The sequence below is a fragment of the Zosterops lateralis genome (genome assembly GCF_965231275.1).
Source record: "Zosterops lateralis genome assembly, chromosome: 31".
Lineage (NCBI taxonomy): Eukaryota > Metazoa > Chordata > Aves > Passeriformes > Zosteropidae > Zosterops > Zosterops lateralis.
In genome coordinates this window covers 19,629-38,215 of record NC_139791.1, presented here as the reverse complement: position 1 = coordinate 38,215, position 18,587 = coordinate 19,629, and the positions used below count along the sequence as shown (strand labels likewise).

Genomic DNA, 18,587 nt, shown 5'->3' with positions numbered 1-18,587 from the left:
TCGCGGCGCTCGACCTTCCAAAGATGGCGGCCAAAAGGGCGGGAAAAAGAGAGGACCCCAGGTCTGTCTATCTGACTGCCTGCACAAAAACCCGACCACGGCGCCGCCCGGAGGCAATTTTCCGTGGCCTGTCCAGGTGTAGAGACACGGGCTGTAAGTTCACTCGCGCCGCAGCCGGGTTCAGGTTAGTGGATTTAGTCAGGCGACTGTGTTAGACACCGACGGGGGCCTTAACGGTGCCACAAAAAAGATGGCGGCTCGCCCGGAATCGGCTTCAGCCACAACTAAGATGGCGGCGGGGAGGGGCAAGAGTGACGTAATGCTCCTCGCATCCGAAAATAGCCGGGGGGTGACGTAAATGACCGAGAGTTGCCGAACAGCCGAGAATAGCCGACGGCTGACGGAAATGGCCGAGTTTAGCCGAACAGCCGAAAAGAGCCGAGTGTTGACGGAAATCGCCGAGTATCCCCGAACAGCCGAGAATAGCCGAAGTTTGACGAAAATGACCGAGTGTTGCCGAACAGCCGAGAATTGCCGACTACTGACGGAAATCGCCGAGTTTCTCCGAACAGCCGAGGATTGCCGACTACTGACGGAAACTGCCGAGTTTCTCCGAACAGCCGAGAATTGCCGACTACTGACGGAAACTGCCGAGTTTCTCCGAACAGCCGAGAATAGCCGACAGCTGACGGAAATGACCGAGTTTCCCCGAACAGCCGAACGCAGCCGGGTTTCCCCGAACGTCGCCCCCCTCAGCCGAACCGAACGCGCTGAGGGCAGTTCCGGGGGGGCCCCGGCCGGTGTCCGCCGTCACTGCCGTTTCCTCGGCGGGCCATTCAAGGCGGTGTCGGGGCCGCTGCCGATCCCCCGGCGGGCGGGCGGGACACGCTGGCGCTGTGCCCGGAGCTGGAGCACTCGCTGTCACCGCTGGAGCCGAGCCGGGAGTTCCCGGGGAAGGCGGCAGGAGAAACCGGTAAAGAGCCCGGAGTTCTCGTGTGGCCCCGGGAGCCCCCAGAACATTGATTTGGGGGGGTCTGTGCCAGCCGCTTATGCCCAATGGAGAGGGATTTCTCACAAGGACACGCAGTGATGGACAAGGGGAACGGCTTCATCAGGATGAAGGGAGGCTGAAACGACGCGGAAAGAACTCCACAACTAATCCGAGTTGTTAGAGCGGTTTGTATTTATTGACGTGGGGAATAATTTTATCAAAGACACGCTTACCCCCCAGGGGATTTGCCCCTTTTCTTATTTTCTGGGGTTTTACATATTCATGATATCTTACAGACTTTCTTCATACAAATTTATTTTTTGATCTTGACTATTTTTGTTTGCTATGGTAATTACTGTATGCTTTTCTGGGCACGCTCAGCCTTTCGTGGTGGTTGTCTCCAGGCCGTGGGGGGGGGTCTTTTTTTATTCATTTTTTCACCTTTATCTTTCTCACGTGTGCTTCGGCTCTTTTGGCACAATTTTAAGAGAACATATTATTTTGGAGTCTGTGTTCTTTTCTTTATTTGTGCTCTTAATGCTGTTATTCTGTTGTTTAGGTTAGTTCTTCTCGTTCATTTTCTGATTGTGCTGAAGGTTTCATATTTGTAATGTTTAAATATATGCAAAAAAATAATAAGCACCGGGTTACTAAATGCTATCTTATATATTTTAAAATACTACTTGGAGTATATTCTAATATACTGTATATGCTCTTTAATTTACTATAAAAATTTACTCTACTGGAATTTGAGTGCTCGTAATTTACACTATGTAAAGCAAGAATGAACGCTTTAAAAATTCTAATGCATGATTTTTTAATATAAAAAGCACGGGGAGAGGTGCTTCCTTTTATTTTCTTCTGATTCAATTGTATTTCTCACTTACAGCGCTGTAGAAACCCTGTTCTGCTCTGGCTGCTGAAGGACACCCCAGAGCATGTCCAGGTGTCATGAAGGGATCTCGACGCCGAGAGAGATTTGTTCTGTTTCCGCATTGACTCTGTTGAAAGGTGAACGCAGAATGTCCATGGGTCACCCTGCCAGCTCCACTTGGCTCAGCAGGCATCGCAGGGAGGGCGCTCCTGTCATCTCTCTGGTGAGTCTGGAGGTGGGTTTTTCTGCTGCTCTGGGGCTGTGCTGGGACCCCTCAAATTCCAGTCAGAGGTGCTGGGCACTGCTGGGCCTTGGGGACACCACTGAGAGGCGGCTGCTTTGGTTCTTAATACCTGGAAATCCATGGATTGCTGGGTGATTTCCATAAGTTCCCCTATTTTGTAGGAGCTGCAGGGTGAGGTCAGTATTCTGAGGGAGGCCCTGGCAAAGCTGCCAAGGAGAAGGAACACGGAGCATCCGGGGGGCTTCTCCCTCCTGAGTTTCTCCTGGAGCGTGCTGCGTGTCATGCTGGATGTTTAACCCGGCTTTGGGGTGTTCTCCTGCAGTCCCAGCTCCAACTGCTGCCCCTGAGCCGAGGCCTTGCTGTGTCCCAGCACTAAACCCGGCAGGTGGGTCCTGCTTTTCCAGCCCTTTAATCCCACGTGCAGTCCCAGATTCCCGGAGCTCCCCTGGGCACAGCCTGGACTCGCTCCCTGGGAGCTGCACTTCAGTCTGCCTGAACCAAGGACCTCCTGTTTGAAACTTTATTCCTGCTGTTTTTCCTCTTGCAGGTAGTTGGCAAAAAAGGAGAGAGCCAGTGGGAGGTGGAGCCCCTGGAAGGACTTTTCTCTCTGCCTCTGGCATTAATTGTTTGACCATAACCAGAGACTCGGTTTGATTTCCTGTCTTTTCCAGTACATCGTTGCTTTCAGCTGGAATGTGTTCCTGGTGTCATCCTCCTCCTCCTCCTCCTCCATGGATTTGTCAATAGAATTCCTGACTTTTGCTGAGTGGAATTTTGTTATTCCAGCAATTGTGGCTCTTTGGTTCCACTGAAACTTCCCATCTCTGCTGGGAGTTTCATCTGTCAAATCCAAGTAAGATTGGAGTTTCTTTGGGTTGTTACTCCCACAAACTAGAGATCCTTCTGGAATAGGAGTAAATTGGCATGTTTAACTCCCTCTTCCCTTGAAAATCAGAGCAGAGGAAGCAGATTTGAAATCCTCATTCCATGGACTTCCACAGACTTCCTGGCTGTTCCAAAAGTTTTCCATGTTAGAAATTTCTGGGCTTGTTTTCTAGGCAAGCTGGGAGTTGGATATTATTCCCTCCTTTTATTTCATGTTTTTCCTCTCTCTGATTTTAGTAAGGCTATATTTATTTTTTCCTATTTTCTATCCTAATTGGAATTTTGGTACTTCTTAGGGGACATTTCCAAGGAAATTTCCCCAATTAAGGTTGGTAAATCAGGAATGTGTCAGCGCCATATCCACAGAATTCTGGGAATTCCCAGGAAAACTTGTAAAGTGTTTAATTGCCTTGATTCATCTCGTTTTCAAGTTCAACTGAGTGTGTTTTTAATTACATAAGTCCCATTAAAACTTAAATCCCGGCCTAGTTGCTGTTCCTTGGACACAAGGGGGTGGTTCTTTCCTGCCTTGGCACATGTGGATGTTCATCCCAAGTGAGCTTCCTGCTAAAACAGAATTTGTTTCCAAGCAAAACTGGGAATTTTCTATAAAACCTTATTTTCTGTGAGGCACTGGGTTTGTTTTCCCTATCCCTGCCTAATCAAGAAAACTCCTGGGGCCTGTGTTAGGAAGTGGCATGAGGGGAGGGGTGTGTTTATTTAATTTCGTATTTTATTTTTCTTATTGTTTATTTTATTTTTTACTTTTTGATTTTTGTATTTTATGTTAAATATTGTATTGTGGTTAATGTTTTAATTTTTTTTTTGTTTTGTCTTTTTAAAATGCTTTTGGTTTATTTCTTTAATTTTTATATTTTTAGTCTATTATTTATTTTTAAATTTTTCAAATTTTTCCTTATTACTATTTAAAATCTTAATGACTTTTATTTTTTTAAAAATGTATGGATATTATTTCAGTTTTTACATTCATGTTATTTATTTTGTATTTTTAAATTTTTAAATTATATTTAAAATTTATTTTAGATTTTATTTCTTTTCTTTTTTTACTTTTTTATTAACTTTTGAGGTTTTTTTAAAATTTTTATTTTGTTTTATTTTATTTTATAATTTTTTTTCATGTTTTCATTGTTCCTTTTTTTTTTCCTTACTCTTTTTTCCCCCGAGTATGTGGAAGTTTGGTCCCGCCCCCATCGCGGGCAGGACACGGCGGTGGCGGAGCGTGGGGCGGAGCGTGGGGCGGAGCGTGGGGCGGAGCGTGGGGCGGAGCGTGGGGCGGAGCGTGGGGCGGAGCGTGGGGCGGAGCGTGGGGCGGAGCGTGGGGCGGAGCGTGGGGCGGGGCCAGGGGCGGAGCGTGGGGCGGAGCGTGGGGCGGAGCCAGGGGCGGAGCCAGGGGCGGAGCGTGGGGCGGAGCCAGGGGCGGAGCGTGGGGCGGAGCCAGGGGCGGAGCGTGGGGCGGAGCCAGGGGCGGAGCGTGGGGCGGAGCGTGGGGCGGAGCGTGGGGCGGAGCGTGGGGCGGAGCCAGGGGCGGAGCCAGGGGCGGAGCCAGGGGCGGAGCCAGGGGCGGAGCCAGGGGCGGAGCCAGGGGCGGAGCCAGGGGCGGAGCCAGGGGCGGAGCCAGGGGCGGAGCCAGGGGCGGAGCCAGGGGCGGAGCCAGGGGCGGAGCCAGGGGCGGAGCCAGGGGCGGAGCCAGGGGCGGAGCCAGGGGCGGAGCCAGGGGCGGAGCCAGGGGCGGAGCCAGGGGCGGAGCCAGGGGCGGAGCCAGGGGCGGAGCCAGGGGCGGAGCCAGGGGCGGAGCCAGGGGCGGAGCCAGGGGCGGAGCCAGGGGCGGAGCCAGGGGCGGAGCCGGCGTTCTCGGTGTTTGGGTTTTGTCTGGGCTTGTCCCGCCAAGTCATAAACAAGCCAACTCGGCTCCTGAGCTCTCCAATGAATGTTTAAAACGCTTCCACAGAAGGACAAGTCAGGAGTGATTCCAAAGGAATATTTGTAAATGAAGGGTAACGATTTCTGGGGAATTTCCTTAGGAATTATGAACCTCAGGCATATGGACTTTCGGGGGTGGAATCCCCGTTTCAGCCTCGGGCACCTGCAGGAGAAAAGGGGTCCTTATCCACAGCAAGGGAAGCCCGGTGCCCCATCGTGTCAGCTGCAGACCATGAACCGTCCCGGGAATGAACAGCAAGTCCCCTCTGCCTCACCCTCGGGCTGGCCGCAGCTGCAGGTGAGAGATGCCACAGGATGGGGAGGGGAGAGAGCAGCCCCAGGTGGGGCTGTGATGGATAACGAGGGGACGGTTTCAGCCGGGGGCGGTTCCAGTTTAAATGAGGAGCCCCAGCTCATTTTGGTATCCAGCCGTGGGGAGTGAGGAGCTCACGCTGAGGTCCCGGCTGTGGTTCATGGGGAGCACGTGGGTTTGGAGCGTTACTTGGGAGGCGATGGGGATCAAACCTTTACACTGAGCAACAGCAGAAGGTAAGCCAGTGTGGGTTTATAGAGGGGACTTTTTTTTCCTTTTCAGCTTCATCTTAATAAACCCCCCCCGGTGCTCCCAGAAGAAAAAGGAGTTATGGAGACAAAAGGGCTTCAAATTGATTGAAGAAACTCCTTTTTTTCTGTTGTTGTCTGTGTTTAAAGTGGAGGGATTTTCTTTTCATCTGGAATTTTAGTGAATGGTGGCACTTCTGTGTGGCTTTTATTCAATATGATGTTCTTAGGTGGTGTGTAGTGTTTTGTGTGACTTTTTTGGTATTATTTGTTATATATATTTTGGTTTTTGAGCAAAGGTAACTTTATGGGTGGGTTTGTTTGTATTTGAGGTAGAATTAATTTAAGTAGCTCTTTTTTTGAGAGACTTCTGAAATGTGTTATTGGGGTTTTGTGTGTTGTATGGAGGGATTCAGGTTGGGTAGAGCTGTTTTTTTCTGTTTGGTGGTTTTTAGTGATTTATTGTGTGGCTTTTTTTGTGTTTGTAGGTGGTGTGATGAGGGATATGTGGTGTATTTAATTCATGTTTGGTTTCACAGTTCATATTGGTCAGAGTGTTTTTGAACTGAGTTTTGTTGTTGAATCGTTTTTGGGGGGATATTGTGTTTTTCCAGGGTTTGTTTTCTAAGGTTTACAGTGGTGTAATTGGCTGTGGTGTGAGGTATAGGGGAGGGTTTTATTTATTTAGTGGTGGCTTTTATCATGGCAAGCGTGTTGTGTTTGTTTTAGTGGGTTTGAGTTGGTGTGATGTAGTTAATTTTTTAAGGTTTCTTAATATTTATAATTAGACTATTGTTTGTGGTGTTGTAGGGGTTTGTTTATTTAGCATTTATTTAGTTATGGATAATTTGGGAGATATTGTTTGTACTCAAATGGATCTTTTGGTTTTGTGTGTATTTATAGGTGGTCTGTTTGTTCTGATGGTTTTGAGGTATTAAGAGTTCATTGAGTTTGGAATAATTGTTTTTGGCGCTGTTAATTGAAGTATATTTGGGCCTTTTTTTTTATTAATTTGTTTGTTGTTATGGTTTAGGGTAAACTTGGGAGGAAACTCTTGAATGGGTTTTTTTTGGAAAGTAAACTAAAATTGGTCTCTCTTTTAAATTGGTTTGGGAAAGAATTTCTTGGGGAAGAAATGGAAAAAACTATTTAGTACACAAAGTGCTCCTAAGCATAAAGAATGAATAACATAAAATAATAAAGCATTTTGGTTTTCTGAAGGGAGATGGTAAATTCAGAAAGCCCTTGCTGTGGCTGTAGCTCAGCTCCTTTGGTCTCTTATCAGCTGTTCTGTGTTGATAAAATGCTGAGGTCCAGGCCCCCTGGGCTGCAGGTGCAGCTCTTGGTGCTTCTCTGGGTTTTTCAGTCTGCAGCAGGTTTAATGAACCCGAAGAAAAAGGGAAAAACATCAGTGCAGGGAACTTCCCTGCCCTAAAACTAACAAAGAGCAAAGGAGATCTGTGTGCTGCAGTCTGTCTGTGCTTGGGCTGAACACACTGGAGAGGGAATGCACAGGAGTGAACACTGTTTTCTTAAAACAAACTGCGTGCTTTTTCTTTCCTTGCTTTGCTCTCACAATCAGTCTGAAAGGTACAGAAGGTATTTTTGAAGGAGTTATTTTAAATATTTGAGGGTTTCTGGCACTTAAAATATTAATTTTGGAGGAGGTTTGTTTGAAGTTTTGGCTTAGATATAATGGAATTATTTTATTTAAGTAGGTGTTTTTAGGTTTTACTACAGTTAAAAGTTGAGGCTTTTTTTGTTATGTTAATAATAGAAAATGGGTTTTGATTTTGTATGTAGAGATGGAATTAGTGTATGTACTAGTGTTGACTAAGGATTTAAAATTCTGTGGTTTTGATGTATTAGCTTAATGAATTTATATAGTTTAAAAGATGTGGGTTTTATGCTTATTTGATTAGAGGCAGGTCTTTAAACTGGGGGTATACCCAGATATATAAGATATGCATCTTGGAGGTTTTTTGAGGGGAATGGACATGGGGTTATTTTTATTATATATTATATTATATTATACTATGCATTATTATATTATATATTATATAATATTATATATATTATTTATTATATATATTATAGTATACATCATTATATTGTATTATTGTTTTATATTGTATTATTGTATTATATTGTATTAGGTAGTTTAACTATCAGTAATAAGAGTTGGCTTTTTTTTTTGCTGGACTTTTGTTTGTGTTTTCTACAGTTGATATATTTGTGTGGTCAGGGCAGTGGTGTTTCTGGTGCAGCTCTGAGCATCCCTTATTGTTTGTGTGTTTCAGGTGGTCACTTGTCTCACACTGAGATCCTCTCACCCAACAGCCCTGCTGAGATCATCCCTGGATGTTTGGTTTTCTTTATGGCACCTGACTGAGACAGCAGGAATTTCCCTGAGGCAGAGACAGCCTTCCTTGGCACCTGATGTGGATTCTCATCCCTGGACATCCCAGAGATAAGTGGAGGGCTAAAAGCCACAGAGGGGGTGAAAGTGGGGTGTGGGGTCAGGGGTCACTGGGAGGGATTTTTGGGTCAGGTTTGGAAATGGGGATGTCCAAGCTGTGACCCCTTTAGGGCACGTGAAGGGAAGGTTTCACAGTGCTGAGGTGTGCAGGGCAGAGCAGTCCCAGGGCACGTCGTGTCACTTGTCTGTTGTGCACTCTGTGTCTGTTGTGTGTCCTGTGTGGTGTGTCTTTTGCCTTAACCCTTCAAGGGGTTTTTTGGAGACCCCAGGCATTGTTCTTAACATCTCCCTGTTCCTTGGACAGGCACTGATATCATTGAACTTTGACTCAGGTGCTCAGACACACATCAGAATCCATCTCTCTTCACAACCATCCAGGCTGATGCCTTTCCAGGTCTTGTTCTGAGCTGTATCCGCAGCTGTGCACTGCTGTGATCCATTCAGGCAGATTAGGTCTTCTAGAAGTGCACAGCCGAGTGGAGGATTGTGACCGTAGGATTCTTGGGCATCCATCTCTGCATTTCTTGGGATCAGTGATCCCGTTGGCATCTTCTTCCTGCAGGGTTCTCTGAGCCTGGTCAGCTCCCCATGGGTCTTACCTCGGTCATCTCATTGCGAGTTCTCTCGATCCTCAGGGTCATTCTTCTTGCTGAGATATTTCTGTCCCTGTTGTGTCCCCCCTTTTGTCCTGTCCTGTGTCACGGGGGTTGGTGTGTTTGTCCTGGAGCTGCTCTGCCTTGTTGCTCAGTCTGGGTGTGGGGGGAATGGGACAAGTCCTGGGGAGTTGAAATTTGTCATGTAGTGTGTAGTTGGACTGTAGAGGGTATTCCTGGATTGACACAAAGTGTCTGGAGCTGTCAAGTTCTCCTGCAGCACTTTGACTTTTGTCCTGACTTTCTTTCAGATGCAGATGGATTAAATCCATGGCAGAGTGGCCCCATCCCGGGTGAGGGGGCTCCCCAGGGAAGGTCAGTCAGTGTTTGTGTTTGCAGGGGAGTGTAAATGGTGGCCATGTTACAGCCCTGCTCCTTGTCTTTATTTTTAGGAGGCCAAGCTGGGTCTCTGCAGTCAAGGTGAAATGGACGAGGTGAGCAGTGATGAGTGGACAGAAGCAGTTGCTCTTGCTGAAGTGTCACTTGCTGGTGCAACTCTAAGCATTCACTGTTATTTTTTTTTATTTTATTTTAGGTGGTCCCCTTGGCAGATGTGCTGGCCCAGGATACCAGAGGAGGGTAGATGGGTGCAACATTAAGGTTCACTTGTGCTGTGCTTCAGCCAGAGTGGGGAGGTTGCAGTTTCAGGAACTCAGCATGATTTTTCCTTTTTTGTTTCTTTGCAGGTGCTGCTGCTGCCCCAGGTGTGCCAAGGAATAGAGGGAGGGGGTGAGTTGGCACTTGGGCAGGTGGCCCAGAGGTGAGTGCTGTGCTCAGTGTGTCCCTTTTCCTTTTGCTGGGTTCACTCTGGGCAGCCTCTGGAGTGGGGGAAGATCTGAGGGGGAGCCGGGACAGCGGTGCAGAGGAGCCCCAGGGGTGACTCTTCTGGAGGGGAATAGTCACATTTTCTGTTCTGTGGTCCCAGGTAGTGTGAGGAGGTGCACAGCTGGAGTTTGGATATGGCAGCACTGAGAGAACGTTTCCAAATCCACGGAGCCAACACGTTCATTTCTGTCTAGGATGGATTTTGTCCACTCATATTCAAAAGTTGAGTTGTTGGGGTTGGTGGTTGGGTGAAGGAGAAAAACCTTTTCAGTCCCAGGAGGCAATTTAAAGTTACCTTAGAGAGGAGAGGGCCCAGTGGGATGGACCCCTCAGGAGTAAAAAGAGTGAGGATGACACAAAGTGTCTGGAGCTGTCGAGTTCTCCTGCAGCACTTTGACTCTTGTCCTGACTTTGTTTCAGGTGCAGATGGATTAAATCCATGGCAGAGTGGCCCCATCCCGGGTGAGGGGGCTCCCCTGAGAAGGTCAGTCAGTGTTTGTGTTTGCAGGGGAGTGTAAATGGTGGCCATGTCACAGCACTGCTCTTTGTCTTTATTTTTAGGAGGCAAAGCTGGGTCTCTGCAGTCAAGGTGAAGTGGACGAGGTGAGCAGTGATGGGTGGACAGAAGCAGTTACTATTGCTCCAGCCTCACTTGCTGGTGGAACTCTGAGCATCCAGTGCTGTGTGTTTTAGGTGTTCCACTCACACGATGCCGAGCTCCCCTCACCAGCCAGACAGTGGGAGCATTACAGGACTCTGTGGGGAGGCCTTGACCTTCTCCATTTGAAGGGGCCATCCAGGTGGGCTTTGGTAACAGCCGAGGAGTTGAGGTGTGTCAGGGAGGAGGAGGGAGGCTCTGCTCAAGTTTCAGCAGTGCCACATCACCTTGTCTGCTCTTAACCCAGGCACACCCCGCAGTGTTGGTGTCTGAGCAGAGCTGGAGCACAGGGCCCGAGGCCCTGGGTGTGCTCAGGAGGTGGTGAGTAGCAGAATTGCTGGTTTTTGGCCAATGTGCTGCTGAGATCACACGGTCACGTTTGCTTTTCTTTATTGTAGCTGACTGAGAGACACCAGCCCAGAGGCAGCAGGAATTACCTCAGAGGAGAGGCGGCCTTTTTTTGAACCTGACGTGGATTGGCATCCCCAGATGTCCCTGAGATAAGTGGAGGGCTGGGAGCCACAGAGGGGATGAAAGTGGGGTGTGGGGTCAGGGGTCACCGGGAGGGGTTTTTAAATCAGGTTTGGAGATGGGGATGTCCAAGATGTGACCCCTTAGGCTGTGTAAAGGGAAAAGTCTCATTTTTGATCCCAGTGCTGAGGTGTGCAGGGCAGAGCAGTCCCAGGGCAAGGTCGTGTCACTTGTCTGTTGTGCACTCTGTCTCTTTTGTATTATCCCTTTGAGGGGTCTGTTGGAAACCCCAGGCATCGTTCTTAACATCTTCATATTCCTGGTGCTGATACCAGGCCAAGCATCAAACCCTTGACTCGGGAGCTCAGACACACATCAGAATCCATCTCTCTTCACAAACATCCAGGCTGGTGCCTTTCCAGGTCTTGTTCTGAGCTGTATCCACAGCTGTGCACTGCTGTGATCCATTCAGGCAGTTTAGGTCTTCTAAAAGTGCACAGCTGAGTGCAGGATTCTGACCGTAGGATTCTCGGGCATCCATCCCTGCGTTTCTTGGGATCTCTGATCCCGTTGGCATCTTCTTCCTGCAGGGTTCTCTGAGCCTGGTCAGCTCCCCATGGGTCTCACCTCGGTCATCTCATTGCGAGTTCTCTCGGTCCTCAGGGTCATTCTTCTTGCCGAGATATTTCTGTCCCTGTTGTGTCCCCCCTTTTGTCCTGTCCTGTGTCACGGGTGTTGGTGTGTTTGGCCTGGGCTGCTCTGCCTTGTTGCCTAGTCTGGGTGTGGGGGGAATGGGACAAGTCCTGGGGAGTTGAAATTTGTCATGTGGGGTGTAGTTGGACTGTAGAGGGTATTCCTGGATTGACACCAAGTGTCTGGAGCTGTCGAGTTCTCCTGCAGCACTTTGACTTTTGTCCTGACTTTGTTTCAGGTGCAGATGGATTAAATCCATGGCAGAGTGCCCCATCCCGGGTGAGGGGGCTCCCCTGAGAAGGTCAGTCACTGTCGATGATGAGAGTCACATATTTCACATTTATTGGCACTCCAGTGCAGGGCACCTGCATTTACAGCTTCAAACAAGTGAGTCCCTTGGTAACCCCCCCTGGGGAGCAGCTGGAGCCTGCTCTGGGCTGGGCTGGGGGGCCAAACCCTCGGGGCTGACACAGCTCCACACTGAGGGGGCTTGGGAAAATGCCTGGCTTTGTCCAGGATTATTTTTTTTAAATTTTATTTTTTATTTTATTTTTATAATTTTTTTTTAGCTTTCTACAAGGTTTTAACCATCAACTTGGTAAAAATCAATGGTAGGACTGAAAACATGAGGGGCTGGCAAGTTATACACACCAGAGACAGCTTTTTTTTTTAATAGCTGGGAGACTTACTTCTTGCTTTTGAGACTCTCTTTTTTTGGCCATTTTTTTTGTTAAAAACCTTATTTTGAGATGTGCTGCTTCAATAACAAATTTATTGTAAAAATATCTCTAATGTCAGAAGATGAAAGCACAAACACCAACATGCCACCACCTTAATGTTTAGCAGCAAAACTTGATCTTTACTGAAGTTAAAACTTCTATTTTTTCTGCTAATAAAAGTTAATGAAGGTATTTATCAGCTTTTGCTGGCCTTTGGCGATACTCAAGATCATTAAAAATTGCTCTACTTGTTCTAAAATAAATACAGATTTTAGATCTCCCTCATTCTCTTCAGACTAGAAACATGTGAATTGATTTTTGATCTTCTTTCTTTTGGCTTCTGTGGGTTTTAAGCTGCATGGAGAAGGTGTCTGTGGACACGGCACAAGGCATGGTGCTGGGGAGGGCAGGAGGGGAAGGAACTGCTCAGAAATCCAGGAGCAGCAGTGGATTGGGAGCTGGTGATCCTGCCTCAGCCACACTCTCCTGGACAGTCTGTGCAATGATAATATTCCTATTTTCCCTCCTGAACATGGAGTTGGAGGAGAACAGAAGTCTTCACATTGGTGGGAAGGGGAACACCAGGGAACAACTGCTGTTTGTGTCCAACTGCTGTTTGTGTCCTCAGAGAGCAGTGGGGAGAGCCTGAGAGAAACACTGTCTGGCTGAGGGATAGTTGTGTCCCCTCTGGAATAAACTCCTGTGTCTCCTCAGAGCTGCTGGTTTGCAGTAGAGTTTGGGCACATTTTGCTGCAGCTTTGGTTTCTTAATACCTGGAAATCCATGGATTGCTGGGTGATTTCCATAAGTTCTCCTATTTTTTAGGAGCTGCAGGGTGAGGTCAGTATTCTGAGGGAGGCCCTGGCAAAGCTGCTGAGGACAAGGAACACGGAGCATCTGGGGGCTTCTCCCACCTGAGTTTCTCCTGGAGCGTGCTGCGTGATGTTTAACCTGGCTTTGGGGTGTTCTCCTGCGGTCCCAGCTCCAACTGCTGCCCCTGAGCCGAGGCCTTGCTGTGTCCCAGCACTAAACCCGGCAGGTGGGTCCTGCTTTTCCAGCCCTTGAATCCCACGGGCAATCCCAGATTCCCGGAGCTCCCCCGGGCACAGCCTGGACTCGCTCCCTGGGAGCTGCACTTCAGTCTGCCTGAACCATGGACCTCCTGTTTGAAACTTTATTCCTGCTGTTTTTCCTCTTGCAGGTAGTTGGCAAAAAAGGAGAGAGCCAGTGGGAAGTGGAGGCACTGGAAGGCCTTATCCCAGTTCAAGGTTCCCACTTTTCTCTCTGACTCCTGGAGAAATGCCTGAGCATAACCAGAGACTGTCCATTTGATTTCCTGCCCTTTCCAGTACATCGTTGCTTTCAGCTGGTTTGTGTTCCTGGTGTCATCCTCCTCCTCCTCCTCCATGGATTTGTAAATACAATTGCTGACTTTTGAATTTTGTTATTCCAGGAATTGTGGCTCTTTGGTTCCACTGAAACTTCCCAACTCTGCTGAGAGTTTCAGCTGCCAAATACAAGTAAGATTGGAGTTTCTTTGGGTTGTTACTCCCACAAACTAGAGATCATTCTGGCACAGGAGTAAATTGGCATGATTAACTCCCTCTTCCCTGGAAAATCAGAGCAGAGGAAGCAGATTTGAAATCCTCATTCCATGGACTTCCACAGACTTCCTGGCTGTTCCAAAAGTTTTCCATGTTAGAAATTTCTGGGCTTGTTTTCTGGGCAAGCTGGGAGTTGGATATTATTCCCTCCTTTTATTTCATGTTTTTCCTCTCTCTGATTTTAGTAAGGCTATATTTTTTTTTCCTATTTTCTATCCTAATTGGAATTTTGGTACTTCTTAGGGGACATTTCCAAGGAAATTTCCCCAATTAAGGTTGGTAAATCAGGAATGTGTCAGCACCATATCCACAGAATTCTGGGAATTCCCAGGAAAACTTGTAAAGTGTTTAATTGCCTTGATTCATCTCGTTTTCAAGTTCAATTCAGTGTGTTTTTAATTACTTAAGTTCCATTAAAACTTAAATCCCGGCCTAGTTGCTGTTCCTTGGACACAATGGGGTGGTTCTTTCCTGCCTTGGCACATGTGGATGTTCATCCCAAGTGAGCTTCCTGCTAAAACAGAATTTGTTTCCAAGCAAAACTGGGAATTTTTTAGAAAACCTTTTTTTTCTGGGAGGCACTGGGTTTGTTTTCCCTATCCCTGCCTAATCAAGAAAACTCCTGGGGCCTGTGTTAGGAAGTGGCATGAGGGGAGGGCTGTGATTATTTAATTTCATATTTTATTTTACTTATTGTTTATTTTATTTTTTACTTTTTGATTTTTGTATTTTATGTTAAATGTTTTATTGTGGTTAATGTTTTAATTTTTTTTTGTTTTGTCTTTTTAAAATGCTTTTGGTTTATTTCTTTAATTTTTATATTTTTAGTCTATTATTTATTTTTAAAATTTTTAAATTTTTCTTTATTACTATTTAAAATCTTAATGACTTCTATTTTTTTAAAATTTATGGATATTATTTCAGTTTTTACGTTCATGTTATTTATTTTGTATTTTTAAATTTTTAAATTATATTTTAAATTTATTTTAGATTTTATTTCTTTAATTTCTTTTCTTATTTTACTTTTTTATTAACTTTGGAGTTTTCTTTTTTTAAATTTTTTTGTTTTATTTTGTTTTATTTTATTCTATATTAATTTTTTTCATGTTTTCATTGTTCCTTTTTTTTTTTTTCCCTGAGTATGTGGAAGTTTACCTGTTGGGAAGAAAGAAGCTGAGAAATGACCTCCCTGTCTACTGGACATCTGGATAGAATTGAGAGTGCAGTTAGCCAAAATCCTCTGTATTTTCTGCTAAATTAAAAAACCTGAACAGAGAAAGCTGTGAACACCGTGGTGCGTTTTTTTCCTTTCAGGTCTCATTCTCCCCATGCACAGTATTGCCAGCACTAACTCGAGGTGTATTGCAGAGACAGCGATAAAACTAAGTAGACATTTTATTTTGTTACTCTCTGAACCTCCTTGTTTATTAGCCAAGAAATCTAAAACTAAGCGAACAACCAAACAAAAAACCCAAAACAAAACCCCCCACAAACAACCCCTCCAAAAGCACACAGAAAGAGAAAACTATTTTATATTTTTATTATTATTTATTATTATTTTAATAAAGATTAAATATTTACCCCTTAGACAATCAGGATCACTCAATTCTAATTAACTGTGGTTCTGATCTGTTAGGTTAATGAAGTCATATTGTTTAAAATATCAAGACGTAAATGCTCACTGAAAATAAATAAAAATACAAAAAAAAAATATAAGTAACAAAAAGAGAACTATAAACTACGAAAAATAATATCAATAGACATACAGTATATTATTACATGTTCCATATATTATAATATGTAAAATATACCTACTATAATGTACATGATATAATAGATAAATTGTAATGATTAATCGAAATATCAAAATAAGAAATAGAAGAGATAGTGAAATATAGCCTAAAACTAAGGCTTTTTTTTGTTTTGCCGTGGTTGATGGCAGGGTTCGCGTTGTGGTTGGGGGTCTTTTGGGGCATTTTAGGGGATGTTTGGAAGGGGATTTTTGGCCACGTTCTTTTTTGCCTCCGCTCCCTGCGGCAGTGCTGCCACCGTGTGGGCACAGAGCGGTACTGCAGCTCCCCCCCGTGCCGGTGACCGAGAGCTGTGCGGCAGTGCTGCCATCCTGTGGATCTAGAGCGGTACTACAGCTCTCCCCTGTGCCGTCCGGAGCCGCGCAGCAGCCCCGGGCTGTGAGCTCACGGGCAGTGTTGCCACCCGAGCGCCGAAAGATCACGGCCAAAAAGGCGAGAAAAAATGCAAGCACCCAGAGCACGTGGCAGCCGGCTGCCTGCGCGCGACCTGGACCACGGAGCCGCCCGGGAGGGATTTTCCACGGCGTGCGCGGACACGGGATGGGGGCTCCGCGGTGCCACGGCAGTGTTGGGACACGTCTCGGTGTATCCTGGAGTCCCTTGCGCCGCGGTTCGGTGTATACCAGCGGCATTTGCGCTACGCATGCCTCGGTATATCCCGGCAGTCTTTGCGCTACGCATGCCTCAGTATATCCCGGCAGTCTTTGCGGTACGGCGCCTCGGTATATCCCGGCAGTCTTTGCGGTACGGCGCCTCGGTATATCCCGGCAGTCTTTGCGGTACGGCGCCTCGGTATATCCCGGCAGCCTTTGCGGTACGGCGCCTCGATATATCCCAGCAGCCTTTGCGGCATGAATGCCTCGGTGTATCCCGGCATGCCCCGCGCGTCATTTCCCGGCGCACGCGGCGGGAAATAGTGAAAACCCCGGGTTTGTGTCTCCCTGCACAAAACCCCGACCACGGCGCCGCCCGGGGGAATTTTCTGTGGCGTCTCCAGGTGTAGAGACACGGGCTGTGGGTTCAGCCGCGCCGCAGCCGGGTTCAGGTTAGTGGATTTAGTCAGGCGCCTGTGTTAGAAGCCGAACCCAGCCGACTTTCCCCGAACGAGCCGCGCACAGTTCCGGGGCGGCCCCGGCCGGTGTCCGCCGTCACTGCCGCTTCCTCGGCGGGCCATTCAAGGCGGTGTCGGGGCCGCTGCCGATGCCCGGCGGGCGGGCGGGACACGCTGGCGCTGTGCCCGGAGCTGGAGCACTCGCTGTCGGCGCTGGAGCCGAGCCGGGAGTTCCCGGAGAAGGCGGCAGGGGAAGCCGGTAAAACGCCCGGAGTGCTCGTGTGGCCCCGGGAGCCCCCGGAACATTGATTTGGGGGGGTCTGTGCCAGCCGCTTATGCCCTAATGGAGAGGGATTTCTCACAAGGACACGCAGTGATGGACAAGGGGAACGGCTTCATCAGGATGAAGGGAGGCTGGTTTAGATTAAATATCAGGAAGGAATTGTTCCCTGGGAGGGTGGCGGGGCCCTGGCACAGGTTCCCCAGAGAAGCTGTGGCTGCCCCTGGATCTGGTGGAAGGTGTCCGTGCCGTGGCTGGGGCTGGAATGGGATGAGCTTTCCCTTCCACAATTCAGTGATTCTGGTGGTCTGGCTGAGATCAGTCAGCCTGAGGAGCTGTTGCAATTTCAGGCTGAAAGTTGAGTTCTTGTAACTTATACTGCGTAAAGCAAGAAGGAATGCTTAAAAAAATTCTAATGCATGATTTTTTAAATATAAAAAGCATGGAGAGAGGTGCTTCCTTTTATTTTCTTCTGATTCAATTGTATTTCTCACTTACAGCACAGTAGAAACCCTGTTCTGCTCTGGCTGCTGAAGGACACTGCAGCATCTCCAGGTGCACCTGAAGGCATCTCGACTCCAAGAGAGATTTGTTCTGTTTCTGCATTGACTCTGTTGAAAGGTGAACGCAGAATGTCAATGGGTCACCCTGCCAGCTCCACTTGGCTCAGCAGGCATCGCACAGAGGGCCCTCCTGTCATCTCTCTGGTGAGTCTGGAGGTGGGTTTTTCTGCTGCTCTGTCCCAGAGGGGTTTTCTGTATTGCTGCTGTTGGCATCGTAGTGCTGAGTTGTGAGGAACATTACCTGGGTAAGGCAAATACTAGAAAAAAAAAAAAACCCAAACAAAACAACCGTGTCTGCCTTTTGTATGAGAAATTGCATAAGACCTTCCATTACTCCAGTGTCACTTGGGAGGCAGTTTCTGCTCTAACAAGCTTTTGAATGCTGCTCAACAGCAATAGACCTCATTCCGGGTGTTTGAAGGTGAGAGAAGAGATGGTCCATCCTAGGAGCCTAATTTTGGAATGCTTTATGGAACTGGCTGAGCAGCTTTTACCTCTGGGGTTTCCATAGTCTGCCCTTGGCAGGTGCAGCCTGTGCTTCAACCTGGAGCCCTCAGTCCGCAGGGAAATGGACCTTTGGGGAAGTTCTTACAGCTCTGCTTAATGTTTTATGGATGTTGATGATTTTCTGGAGGTAGGCTGTCCACTCTGACCCATTTTCTTCTCTCTCCTTGCAGACTGAACCTGCGAAAGGCTGAGGTGAGACCAGGATCTGCAAAATCTCTGAGTCTGTCTTGCTGAGGCTGAAGCCATGTTTGCTGTCAACGGTGACATTGTGGAAGAGGCTAAAGACTGAAAACTTTATTGCATGCCTGCTCTGAGTCTTTTATTTATACTTAAGAGAGGACTTTTCTCTGCACTCATACTCAGCTGTCACTCTGAGTATACCCCAGGGGCTCCAGGGGAGCAGGACATGCAACCTGGAGCACAGTACAAAGCTGGGGATGCTCTGAGCAGGACACAGGTTAGCAGTGACCCCTCAGCACACACTGACAGGTGTCCTTAGCCCACCCCAGGGGTGCCAGGATCTGGGTTCCCTGGAAATGACACCTAGGACAAGTATTCAGCTGCTGTCTGAGCGGGCTGGAAGGGACTGACACTGACCCTGTGGGACTGCACAGCTGTGAGCACATCACCCACCAAAGACAAACAGAGGAGTTCCTGACAGGTACCGCCCCCCAGGCAGCCCACAGCCGCTCCAGGGACCAGCACTTGTCCTGGGACACCTGGGCAAAGCACGTGCGCAGCACAGGCCAGGTCTGCACAAACCAGGTGTGTGTTTGA

General features: G+C 47.5%; 3 long non-coding RNA genes across 7 annotated transcripts; all 3 read left to right on the top strand.

Moving 5' to 3' along the window:
- The first annotated feature begins 986 nt into the window (after positions 1-986).
- On the top strand, positions 987-18,304 carry LOC310920781. 3 transcript variants are annotated; one of them, XR_014592033.1, is made up of 4 exons: positions 987-1,176; positions 1,881-1,937; positions 17,296-17,447; positions 17,981-18,304. It is a non-coding gene; the product is annotated as an uncharacterized lncRNA (long non-coding RNA). The 3 variants fall into 3 exon arrangements; XR_014592034.1 differs by lacking the exons at positions 987-1,176; positions 1,881-1,937 and adding an exon at positions 16,318-16,454 and having other exon boundaries at positions 17,241-17,447; XR_014592035.1 differs by lacking the exons at positions 987-1,176; positions 1,881-1,937 and adding an exon at positions 16,615-16,719 and having other exon boundaries at positions 17,241-17,447.
- LOC310920566 lies at positions 9,013-10,213 on the top strand. 2 transcript variants are annotated; one of them, XR_014592003.1, is made up of 4 exons: positions 9,013-9,388; positions 9,554-9,937; positions 10,015-10,056; positions 10,147-10,213. It is a non-coding gene; the product is annotated as an uncharacterized lncRNA (long non-coding RNA). The 2 variants fall into 2 exon arrangements; XR_014592004.1 differs by lacking the exon at positions 9,013-9,388 and having other exon boundaries at positions 9,437-9,937.
- Positions 10,355-14,950, top strand: LOC310920832. 2 transcript variants are annotated; one of them, XR_014592046.1, is made up of 6 exons: positions 10,355-10,432; positions 10,510-11,576; positions 12,820-13,033; positions 13,196-13,363; positions 13,448-13,514; positions 14,739-14,950. It is a non-coding gene; the product is annotated as an uncharacterized lncRNA (long non-coding RNA). The 2 variants fall into 2 exon arrangements; XR_014592047.1 differs by having other exon boundaries at positions 10,510-11,662.
- Positions 18,305-18,587: the final 283 nt, after the last annotated feature.